Here is a 13,312-nt window from a genome sequence, read left to right as displayed (position 1 = left end):
CATTATTGTCTTATTTCACTGTAGAGCCTCCAGCCATGCTCAATATGCCTGTCATGACTTGTCCTGATCAGGTCAGGCTACAGGAGACCACAACCCTACATATTATCTCTCAACCCCAACAGAGGAGGATAGATCTAGGGGTCTGACGATGTGGGGGTTTTATGACCCCTCACGCCCCTGGTAAATCTCAGGCCACAGACAAATTCCTTTGTCCTGTTACTATGGAGAACCAGCCTCAGAACATTAAACATGAAATAAAGGGACTTTGGAACAATGGTTTCCGTCAGCCAAAATGGTGGTCATGACGATAGATGGAATATGAAAATGTATGTCATTTTGTTTTGTTATTAAAGGTTAATAGATGACGTTAATATGAAAACATTGTAACGTGAAGAGTTTTCCTAGTATATGTTTGATGTTTATACATTGTACGTTGTATGGAAAATATCCAAATCAAAGAGAATGTTTTGGGAAAGATGAAATGTGAAGTTAGTTGTCTAAAATAGGATTTGAGTCAAATCTAGACCTTGCCCTCATAACTTGGTACACCCAGAGAATTGCCCTAAAGGCAGTTACGCCCACTTCTGATGCAACGCAAGTTTGAAGACAAAGAAATATTTTTCTACCCAAGCTACGGATGAGTAGCTGTGTCTAAGCGGGTGAATTCAAGTCGAACCACCTAGCCTCCATCTCCCATCGAATCGTGGTATCTACACGGTTTCATTCCAACGCTGTGAGCTCTGAGCTACAGAGTTGTCTGTCCTCAGAAGACTCCTTCCAGAGCAAGGGTGAGGGAACAGACTCCTAAGCCAAAAGGACACTGACATCGGGAGGACGATCAGAGAGGTGCGCCGGGGTAGTGCGTCATCGAGCAGCTGAACGGTCCATTGAACGGTCCACGAGGAGAATCCTCAGAGACCTCCCCCACGTAATTACATCATTATATTCTGACCCATAAGTGCGGCAGTTTGGGGCAAGGCTAGGGTTAGAATAGCATAGCTGACAAATTCACCCAAATGTATATTTCTCTCGTGTACCTTCTTTTTTCTCTCTTTCTTTGAAATCCCCATTTTGGGTAACACGCGCCATAGTGTGTTGGCCCATTATACTAAGTTATAATGAATAGCCTATAATGTGTTTTGTCTATGTGTATCTTTTATCATCATTTTAGCTTTTTAGTAAATAAATATCCAACTAAGATTGGTGTGGTACGAACTCATTGGTGAGACCCGGGGCCGTGCAGATTCACGGACTATACGACGTGCAGAACGAGATTGCAGAGGTAACTGGTTAATTAGCGGCTGTTGTAACATCGATATTCTGATATTCTTTGAGTTAATTTGGGAAATAGAAACTCAATAAAAACTAGTTTTCCCATGGTGCCCCAGGTTAATGCGTTAATAATTGCTTGATTCAGTTAATCACGCAATTAGAAACTTGTAATCATTCAATGCGCAACAGTCGTCACATTAACTAATACAACGTCACGACATGCCTTAGCTTGCCCTTTTGTTCCACCTCTCACACGTGGTGACCTCACCTGGTTTAAATGGTGTCTCTAGAGACAAAATGTTAATGCGATTTATCTGTTAATTGAATTATTAAAATATTCCACCCTGAAACCATATAATTGTATGGAATGGATTAGAATTAATACAATTATAATCAATTAATGTGTAGTTCTACTCAGAATTAAGGTAAAACAATATAGCTAATGTTTATGTCTTTATAGTGTCTTAAAAACAGACTGAGTAGAATTCGGCGCCGACCTTGGCTGGGGGCCACAGAATACATACCAGGGTCTCCCTATCTTGAGGGAGGACGGGGAGTGATTCCCACGGACACCCCTAATCTTTGTCGGCTGGGTAGTGGGACAGGATGTGCGTAGGATACCTACTGTTGTGTGTGTATGTATGTGCGTAGGATATCTACTGTTCTGATATCTGATATCTACTGATATCTACTGATATCTACTGTGCGTGGAAGTATGTGTGCAGCTTTAAAATGGATGTCTTTGTGTTCTTGACTTTAGAACATTCCCTGAATAAACTGTACTAACCTTTTGCATAAGCTGAGTCTTTGACTAATTATTTTTATACCCATGGTCTTACAAACATCGGGGATTGGTCAGAGCTATTGATGATTAGTTATTATCATTGGGATTGAAAATTCTTGTGACACAAAACCTCTCTCATTGTCATTCAAAACCTAGGTTAACCTCCACTGTAATTCACATCCTACCATGCCCTTGTCTGTACGTTATGCCTTGAATCTATTCTTCCGCAACAAAAAACCTGCTCCTTTTACTCTCTGTTCCGAAAGCACTAGATGACCAGTTCTTGTAGACTTTAGCCGTACCCTTATCCTACTCCTACTCTATTCCTCTGGTGATGTAGAGGTTAATCCAGGCCCTGCAGTGCCTAGCTCCACTTCCATTCCCCAGGCGCTCTCTTTTGTTGACATCTGTAACCGTAAAAGCCTTGGTTTCATGCATGTTAACCTCTTAAACCTTTTGTAATTAGGGGGCAGTATTTTCATTTTTGGATAAAAAACGTTCCAGTTTTAAACAAGATATTTTGTCACGAAAAGATGCTCGAATATGCATATAATTGACAGCTTTGGATAGAAAACATCTGACGTTTACAAAACTGCAAAGATATTGTCTGTGAGTGCAACAGAACTGATGTTACAGGCTAAACCCCGATAAAAATCCAATCAGGAAGTGACGCATTTTTTTAAACCGCCTCATGCCAATGACTCCTTATATTGCTGCGAATGAGCTTACGTTTTCTACGTATTCCCCAAGGTGTCTACCGCATTGTGATGTCTTTTTACGCATTTATGTTGAAGAATTTAGCAAGTGGTCACATGATGGCTCCCGCAGAAAATCTTGCGTAAAGTACACAAGTAGCCATTTTTCCAATCGCTTCTTATGAGAAACCAATTGTCCCGACGGATATATTTATCAAATTGTTATGTGGAAAACACATTGAGGATTGATTCTAAACAATGTTTGCCATGTTTCTGTCGATATTATGGAGCTAATTTGGAAAAAAGTTTGGCGTTGTAGTGACCGCATTTTCCGGTCAATTTCTCAGCCAAACATGACGAACAAACGGGAGCTATTTCGCCTACAAAAATAATATTTGCTATCTAACTGGGAGTCTCCTGAGTGAAAACATCCGAAGTTCTTCAAAGGTAAATGATTTAATTTGATTGCTTTTCTTATTTTCATGAAAATGTTGCCTGCTGCCAGCAGAGCCTAGCATAGCATTATGCCATGATAAACTTACACAAATGCTTGTCTAGCTTTGGCTGTAAAGCATATTTTGAAATCTGAGATGACAGTGTGATTAACAAAAGGCTAAGCTGTGTTTCAATATATTTCATTTGTGATTTTCATGAATGGAAGATTTGTAGGAAGATTTATGTCCGCTGCGTTATGCTAATTAGTTTGAGGCTATGATTACGCTCCCGGATCCGGGTTTGATAGTCGCAAGAAGTTAAAGCTAGGGGGCAGAATTTTCAATTTTGGATAAATAGCGTGCCCAATTTAAACTTCCTGCTACTCATGCCAAGAATATAAGATATGCATAGTATTCATAGATGTGGATGGAAAACACTCTGAAGTTTCTAAAACTGTTTGAATCATGTCTGTGAGTATAACAGACCTTATGTAGTAGCAGGCAAAACCCAGAGGACTAACTGTTCAGGTTTTTTTTTCTTCCCCCATCTCTGTTCACTATATTGTCTTTGCCATTGGATATTTAATAGTAACCAATTTTCAGTTCCTACCGCTTCCACACGATGTTGCCAGTCTTTGGTTGAGGTTATTCCTTTGTGCATTGAAGTAGTAGGCCAACTCGGAACTGGGGACATTTTTGTGAGTTGCGCAAGATGTGAAAAGCAGAGCTGGTTTCTTTTCATTCATGTATTGAATACAGATTGCCCCGTCTACAATGTGATCGATTATTAACGTTTGAAAATACCTAACGTTGTATTACAAAAGTAGTTTAAAATATTTTGGCAAAGTTTATAGGCAACTTTTGAAATATTTTGTAGTGACGTTGTGTTTTTGTAAGCTGTTTTTTTCTGGATCAAACGCACTTTATAAATGGACATTTTTGATATATATGGACGGAATTAATCGAACAAAAGCTCGTCAAAGGTAATGCATATTTTATATTTTATTCCAGCGTTTTGTGTAGCGCCTGCTACGCTAGCTCCTTTGTTTACTGCTGGTGCAGATGGGTGCAGGCTATCAGATAATAGCTTCTTATGCTTTCGCCGAAAAGCATTTAAAAAATCTGACATGCTGGCTGGATTCACAACGAGTGTAGCTTTAATTGAGTATCTTACATGTGTGATTTAATGAAAGTTTGAATTTTATAGCATTTTATTTGAATCTGGCGCTCTGCATTTCCCCTGGCAATTGGCCAGTTGAGACGCTAGCGTCTCCCATATCCATAAGAGGTTTAACATTAGAAGCCTCCTCCCTAAGTTTGTTTTATTCACTGCCTTAGCACACTGCCAACCCGGATATTGGACTTTACAGCCTAAGCTATGAAATAGGGTATAAAGTATCAGCCTACTTGGTGACACCCACAGAAGCACTATTTTTGCACAAGTTTTCGAATACCAATGTCCATTCCGATATTCTAATATTCCTATAACGTACCTGTCCCTATATTCTATTCTATCAACAGATGTTTCTGCATTAAAGCATACCGGAAGACAGTGTTTACAACATATCCTTCAGAAGGTATTCATACCCCTTGACTTATTCCATATTTTTTTTGCATTACAGCCTGAATTCAAAATAGGTAAAAAAAAAATAATAATCACATGTACACATATACCCCATAATGACAAAGTGAAAACAGGTTAGAAATGTTATGCACATTTATTGAAAACGAAATACAGATATATCTCATTTACATAAGTATTCACATCCCTGAGTCAATACATGTTAGAATCACATTTGTCAGCGTTTACAATTCTGGGTCTTTCTAGGTAAGTCTCAAAATGATTTACAAACCTGCATTGTACTATATTTTTCAAGGTAGTTGTTGATAATTGCTAGATAGCCATTTTAAAGCAGATTGAGGTCAAAACAGTAACTCGGCCACTCCGGTATATTCACTGTCTTCATGGTAAGCAACTCCAGTGTATATTTGGACAAGTGCTTTAGGTTATTGACCTGCTGAAAGGTGAATTCATCTCCCAGTGGCTGGTGGGAAGCAGACTGAACCAGGTTTTCCTCTAGGATTTTGCTTGTGCTTAGTTCCATTCCTTATATTTTTCAGCCAGAAAAACTCCTCAGTCCTAAACGATTACAAGCGTACCCATAACATGATGCAGCAACCACTGTGCTTGAAAATATGGAGAGTGGAATGTGTTGTATTGAATTTGCCCCAAACAAAACACTTTGTATTTAGGACAATTGATTTGCTTTGCCACATTTTATGCAGTATTATTTTAGTGCCTTGTTGCAAACAGGATGCATGTTTTGGAATATATCAGGCTTCCTTCTTTTCAATCTGTCAATTAGGTTAAATATTGTGGAGTAACTACAATGTTGTTGATCTATTCTCAGTTTTCTCCTATCACAGCCAATAAACTCTGTAACTGTTTTAAAGTCACCATTGGCCTCATGGTGAAATCCCTATATGGTTTCCTTCCTTTCCAGCAACTGAGTTAGGAAGGATCCCTGTATCTTTGTAGTGACTGGGTGTTTTGATACACCATCCAAAGTGTATTTAATAACTTCACCATGCTCAAAGGGATATTCAAGGTATATTTTTTTAGTCATACACTTCTACCACCAGGTGCCCTTCTCTGCGAGGCATTGGAACACCTCCCTGGTGTTTGTGGTTGAATCTGTGTTTGAAATGCACTGCTCGACTGAGGGAACATACAGATAATTGTATGTGTGGGGTACAGTGGTGAGGCAGTCATTCAGAAATCATGTTCAAACCAATTATTGCACACAGAATGAGTCCATGCAACTTATGTGACTTGTTAATCACAATTTTTTACTCCTGGAGTTATTAAGGCTTGTCAAAACAAAGTGGTTGAATACTTATTGACTCAAGACATTTCAGCTTTTTGTTGTTAATGAATTTGTAAAAAAATATATATAGAAAAACATAATTCCACTTTGACATTGTGGAGTATTGTGTGTAGGTCAGTGACACACAATTCCAATTTCATCAATTTTAAAATGCAGGTTGTAAATCAACAAAATGTGGAAAAATAAATACTTTCTGAAGGCACTGTGTGCTTCCATTGCAAACAAGAAAGTAAACATACTTTACAGCCAGCATTGTTATAGTCTCTATGACCAACATGTCTTGTCTTTCAGTCAAACAGGCTATTCCAGATTACCATTTGTATTTGCCACCTGTTTTTAGTAAGGACAGGATACACACCCACACAGAGGGAAACAACAGTCACGTGCAGCTATAATATGCAGTAAAATAGCATAGGAAACAACAGTAAAATTCACATATAGCTGCATATTACTGCTTATTATATGCTGTAAAATGTAGCCTAGCAAACAACAGTAATATGCAGCTATATGCTGTAAAATGTAGCCTAGCAAACAACCGTAAAATGCAGCTATAATATGCAGTAATATGTAGCCTAGGAAGCAGCAATCACATGCAGCTATAATATGTAGTAATATGTAGACTATGAAACAACCAATATGCCAACAGCTGTAGCCTGGGGAAAAACAGTCATATTCAGCTGTAGCTTAGGATACAAAAGTAATATGCGGCTGTAGGTTATAGATAAAGAGATTAAGATGTAGGATTAACCTTTAAAGAGGAGAATAACCTTACCTGATACCTCGAGCTTTACTGGTGGCATGGCTTGACTTAGAACACTGCTGCTGCTGTGTGAAGAATTCTGTGTGTGGAATTCAGTTAGCTACAGAAGTCTACTGTCCTTTTATAGAGAAAGCTTTTTTTGCTAGTTGGGCACTACACTGCTCGCTAGTGAGCTACACACTCTACTGGCAGTCAATATGGAGGCGGTGCATTATATAATCCTGGTATATAACCCATTGCTGAGGAACAAAGGGACAGGGAGGGGAGAGAGAGAGTGGAAAGAGAACCAGCATCATTCAGGGATGAGAATACAGGGACAGTTATAGAACAGTCCCTTTTCTGATCTTCACACCAGGGTCAGGGGTTCATTTCAATGTATAGAGGCAGAGAACCATTGCGATAGGTCCTATTTCACTGTAGTACTTTTTTTTGTTTACTTGAATGAAATGACTGCCTCTCACAGGCAATTCTTGTAGTTTTCATCTTGTAGTGGGAAGTGATTATGGGCTATTTGTACAGCTTACCTCACAGGGGCAAGGGTCAAATGAGTTTCATTGCTTAAATCCCACACACACACCTCTACTATTAGTATTCAACTATTCTCTAATGGCACTATAATGAAAAATGCATAACAGTTCTCTATCTATACATTCACTGGACATTTAAACCAATATATTGTGTATTTTTTAATCAATTAGAAGGATGCTGGCCTGTTCAAATACTTGCGTAATAAAATAACAAAATGGACATAGAGAATAGACCGGTGGCAGTTAATGTGCACTGGTTGTCTTCACTTTCCCCGGTTCAGTCTGTGGACATATACTGTGTAAACCTGTTACGTATCTCTGATATACTAGCATACAACTCCCCCTTGTGGCTATTCAGATGATGGCTAAACAGTGTAGTACAGTAGATCCTTAGACATTTATTACCACTCTGAAAACCAATGCACAAATAAATATTTTTTTTAAACTTAGAATTAAATAATGAAAAGAAAAATTTGTTATTAGGCTATACAGTCATTCTACACGGACTTTGAATTCAGTTTTAGAAACACAATTTGTCAGTCTTTCGTTTGAGGAACACGCAGCAAGCTATGCATGCCTAGTTTGTTCATTTACCCTAGCAGATGCTCTTATATTCCCATGACCTAATCACAGTCACTGCAAATCTATTTTTAACAACAATATCATTAAATAAAATAAACTTGAAAATTATACTTTCCCAAATGAACAAAAGTTGCAAGTGCATATAGCCCTAACTGATTATATGCAGTTGCTGTGTTAAAAAAAACAAATGGCTTTTTCTCAAATTCAGTGATGATCAGATACTTTTTTGGTTTATTTTTATTTCACCTTTACTTAACCAGGTAGGCCAGTTGAGAACAAGTTCTCATTTACAACTGCGACCTGGCCAAGTTAAAGCAAAGCAGTGCGACAAAATCAACAACACAGTTACACATAAACAAACGTACAGTCAATCACACAATAGAAAATGTTATGTACAGTGTGTGCAAATGTAGAAGAGTGGGGAGGTAAGGCAATAAATAGGCCATGGAGGCAAAATGCTTATAATTTAGCATTAACACTGGAGTGATAGATGTGCAGATTATGATGTGCAAGTAGAGGTACTGGGGTGCAAAAGAGCAAGATGATAAGTAACAACATGGGGATGAGGTAGTTGGGTGTGGTATTTACAGATTGGCTGTGTACAGGTACAGTGAACGGTGAGCTGCTCTGACAGCTGATGCTTAAAGTTAGAGAGGGAGATTTAAGACTCCAGCTTCAGTGATTTTTGCAATTCGTTCCAGTCATTGGCAGCAGAGAACTGGAAGGAAAGGCAGCCAAAGCAAGTGTTTGCTTTGGGGGTGACCAGTAATATATACCTGCTGGAGCGCGTGCTACCAGTGGGTGTTGCTATGGTTACCATTGAGCTGAGATAAGGTGGGGCTTTACCTAGCATAGACTTACAGATGACCTGGAGCCAATGGGTTTGGCAACAAATATGTGGTAAGGGCCAGCCAACGAGAGCTGGTGGGTAGTATATGGGGCTTTGGTGACAAAACGGATGGCACTGTGATAGACTACATCCAGTTTGCTAAGTAGAGTGTTTGAGGCTATTTTGTAAATGACATCGCCGAAGTCAAGGATCGGTAGGATAGTCAGTTTTACGAGGGTATGTTTGGCAGCATGAGTGAAGGAGGCTTTGTTGTGAAATAGGAAGCCGATTCTAGATTTAATTTTGGATTGGAGATGCTTAATGTGAGTCTGGAAGGAGAGTTCACAATCTAACCAGACACCTAGGTATTTGTAGTTGTCCACAAATTCTAAGTCAGAACTGTCCAGAGTAGTGATGTTAGTCGGGCGGAAGGGTGTGGGCAGTAAATCGGTTGAAGAGCATGCATTTAGTCTTACTTGCATTTAAAAGCAGTTGGAGATGGATACAGAATGTTGTAATCTGTGTAGAGGTGGATCAGAGAAACACCAGCAGCAAGTACGACATCATTGATATACACAGAGAAAAGAGTCGGCCTGAGAATTGAACCTGTGGCACTCCCATAGAGACTGCCAGAGGTCCGGACATCAGGACCTCCGATTTGACACACTAAACTCTATATGAGAAGTAGTTGGTGTACCAGGCGAGGAAGACATTTGAGAAACCAAGGCTATTGGGTCTGTCGATAAGAATGCGGTGATTGACAGAGTCGACAGCCTTGGCCAGGTCGATGAAGACTGCTGCACAGTACTGTATTTTATCGATGGCGGTTATGATATCGTTTAGAAATTTGAGCATGGCTGAGGTGCAACCATGGCCAGCTCGGAAACCAGATTGCATAGTGGAGAAGGTACGGTGGGATTCGAAATGGTCTGTGATCTGTTTTTTAACTTGGCTTTCAAAGATTTTAGAAAGGCAGGGCAGGATGGATATAGGTCTATAACAGTTTTGGTCTAGAGTGTCTCCCCCTTTGAATAGGGGGATGACTGTGGCAGCTTTCCAATCTTTGGGGATCTCAGATGATACGAAAGAGAGGTTGAATAAGCTAGTAATAGGGGTTGTAACCATTTCGGTGGATGATATTAGAAAGAGAGGGTCCAGATTGTTGAGCCCAGCTGATTTGTAGGGATCTAGATTTTGCAGCTCTTTCAGAACATCAGCTTCCTGGATTTAGGTGAAGGTGAAGCAGGGGGGGGGGGTGGCTTGGACAAGTTGCTGAAGGCTGTGCAGTTGGCCGGGGTAGGGGTAGCCAGGTGGAAAACATGGCCAGCCGTAGAGAAATTGATTATCGAAGATTTATAAGTGGTGACAATGTTTCCTATCCTCAGTGCAGTGGGCAGCTGGGATGTGCTCTCATTCTCCATGGACTTTACAGTATCCCAAAACATTTTGGAATTAGTGCTACAGGATGCAAATTTCTGTTTCAAAGAGCTAGCCTTGAGGAAAGCACTTTTATAGAATATCCAGGCATCCTCTACTGACGGAATGAGGTCAATATCCTTCCAGGATACCCGGGCCAGGTCGATTAAAAAGGCCTGCTCGCTGAAGTGTTTTAGGGAGCGTTTGACAGTGATGATGGGTGGTCATTAGACCGCAGACTCATTACGCACACAGGCAATAAGGCAATGATTGCTGAGATCCTGGTTGAAGACAGCAGAGGTGTATTTAGAGGGCAGGTTGGTTAGGATGATATCTAAGAGGGTGCCCATGGTTACGGATTTAGGGTTGTACCTGGTAGGTTCCTTGAAAATTTGTGTGAGATTGAGGGCATCTAGCTTAGATTGTAAAACGCCCGGGGTGTTAACCATGTCCCTGTTTAGGTCACCTAACAATACGAGATCTGAAGATAGATGGGGGGCAATAAATTCACATGTGCTGTCCAGGTCACAGCTGGGGGCTGAAGGGGGTCTATAACCAGTGGCAATGGTGAGAGACTTGTTTCTGGAAAGGTGGATTTTTAAAAGAGGAAGCTCAAATTGTTTGGGCACAGACCTGGATAGTATAACAGAACTCTGCAGGCTAACTCCGCAGTAGATTGAAACTACGCCCTCTTTGGTAGTTCAGAAAATGTTAGAGGTGGAAAAAAATAGTTAGGGGTGGAAATTTCAGGATTTTTGGTGGCCTTACTTTAGCCATGATTCAGACCCGGCAAGGACATCAGGGTTGGTGGAGTGTCCTAAAGCAGTGAATAAAACATGCATGAAACCAAGGCTTTTGCGGTTACAGAAGTCAACAAATGAGAGCGTTTGGGGAATGGGAGTGGAGCTAGGGGCTGCAGTTTTGAGGCAGTGTGCTGCCATCCTGTTAGAAGGTAACAGATTATTTTATTACAATGGTTAAATTGGATTTTCATTGTGTTCAATGGTGTTATTTCCCCCCTAGTGGCGCTTTCTGGTACTTAGAATGACGACGCAAACAGGAAGTACAGAATTTGTTTTGCACGCATAGAAGCAGCTACAAACAACGCTACGTTGCAGGTCTTTCAATGTAGTTATTTCTTGTCACGCTTCAGCCTTGGAAAAATATTTGTTTGTAAGTTCGATTCAAGCATTTAGCTAATGATGATAATCTTGTTATTGATAGAGTTGCTTACATATCAATGTTGGTTGCATTTACTCACAAATTGCAATGCCTTTAATGTATGTCGTTAGCTGTATTACTTTTCTCATGCGTCATGCAAACGAATTGTAAAATATACAATACTGTAGTTTTGTTACTGTTTCTAGTGTAATATGCTTTGTTATTCTACATAGATGGTTATACATTATTAGAGTAATGAAAGGAGCCAATTACCATATGGTTAACAATTAGCTATATGGTTTGGCATCATGCCAGATGCATGGTACCTTAGCGCGTGCTTTGTATTTATGCAACTTCAAATGTTTAATGTACAGCTACAGTATGTCGGTGTGAATTGAACACTAAAGTATATTATTTTCTGTATTTTGCAGTTTCACAACATAAACGTTTTCAATATTCATTCAAGAAAAGTCACGCCTTGGGAGTTTTATTGAAGACTTAGTTGTTAGCTATCTGTCTAGTTTTGCATGGGAACGCAACTCAAGGGCAGAATAGGCAGCATAGTCAAAACATTGGGTAAAATGTCCCATTTGCAAGTGTGGACAAAAACAACAACAATATGTGATACAACATAGATTTAACCATGCAAATCTTGTCCAAGTTATAAACAAAAAGGATCACTATATAATAGTATAATATAAACCCACATTATAAGTTTGTGACAAAAAGGCTTAGGTTAATTGCCCTGACGTAGTTCTTACTAACATAACCTTTCAAACAAGGCTGACTTTGTTAAGTTCTTGATATCAAAGATGAAATTGTCCAGGCATATGGGGCAAAATGTACACTCAATGATATGGTCCCTGTTCAGTGTCTGTACCTTCAGTATGGTCTATATCCCCCACAGCATAGCAACGGCCTTGCGGATCCCCACATCATGGTAGCTGAAAAGGCAACGGTCCCCATGGACGTGGTGAATAGGCCAGACTTGACCAGTTTTAATCTTCAGGTCACCTTGGACATAGTATGTCAGCAATACCCCTGTGATGCACAGAGCTGGTCTATATGGGTCAATAAAGCCCACTGCATGAACGTTACACAATATTCTTCTGGGATGGGGTCAACTGGCAACATTTCAATTTAGGAAGTCAACTGAAATTCCATTTCTACTTTCAATTTTCCTTGGAATGGAATTTCAGTTTTCAGATTCAAGACTACCTTGAATTGACTGAATTGAAATGTAATTGATCCCAACCCTGATATTCAGCCCAATGTCCTATCCCATTTGAGGCCATAGTAGAGCCACCTTACCAGTGTCCATGGAGGGTGAGGGCAGCTCTCATAAAGTAGTCCAGCACTGGCCCAGGGTGCATGTAGGTGGCAAGTGAGATGACTAGCAGCAGTGGGCTCACAACACTCACCTGTCAAGTGCAGGGACGCAGCCTTGGAACCAGCAGCAGCAGCTGCAAACACAGCTGAAAGGGAGATATTAGCTAGGCCTACCTCAGAGAAAGTAGAGACTCAGCGGCACCACGGTCACAGGCAATCATAAATCATTTTTCAAATAAGACTCAGCAGTGTGACTTGATCATGAGCACCAGTGTGCCAGAGAATGTGAGGCAAGAGGATGCACTCGTCAGCACCATCACCGACAACCAGAACAAATCTCAAACAAATGTCAGTGCTTCAAAAAACATGGAAAAAAACAACACACGCAAACATATCAAACACAAACAGAAAGATGTGAGCAGGATGATGAGCGTGAGCAGCAGTGCAGCCAAAGATATTGTCGACAGTGTGAAAAGAGAATGCACTCATCAGCACCATCAAGGATACTGTTGTCTGCGCATGAGGTAATGACGAGCCCAGTATTCAGTAAAGCTGGTCTTTTTAGGTGAATATTGATGAGTCTATCTTTAAGTAAAAAAAGGTAATATATATTATATGTTGATCATGTTGTAGTT

The 13,312-nt window shown here is 40.1% G+C and overlaps 1 pseudogene; it reads right to left on the bottom strand.

Moving 5' to 3' along the window:
- LOC115135407 (carotenoid-cleaving dioxygenase, mitochondrial-like) overlaps positions 1-7,032 on the bottom strand; it is a 90,082-nt pseudogene extending 83,050 nt beyond the window's left edge.
- Positions 7,033-13,312: the final 6,280 nt, after the last annotated feature.

This window comes from Oncorhynchus nerka, linkage group LG10, assembly GCF_034236695.1.
Source record: "Oncorhynchus nerka isolate Pitt River linkage group LG10, Oner_Uvic_2.0, whole genome shotgun sequence".
NCBI lineage: Eukaryota > Metazoa > Chordata > Actinopteri > Salmoniformes > Salmonidae > Oncorhynchus > Oncorhynchus nerka.
Note: the sequence above shows the minus strand (reverse complement) of the source record. Positions and strands in the feature narration are given on the sequence as shown.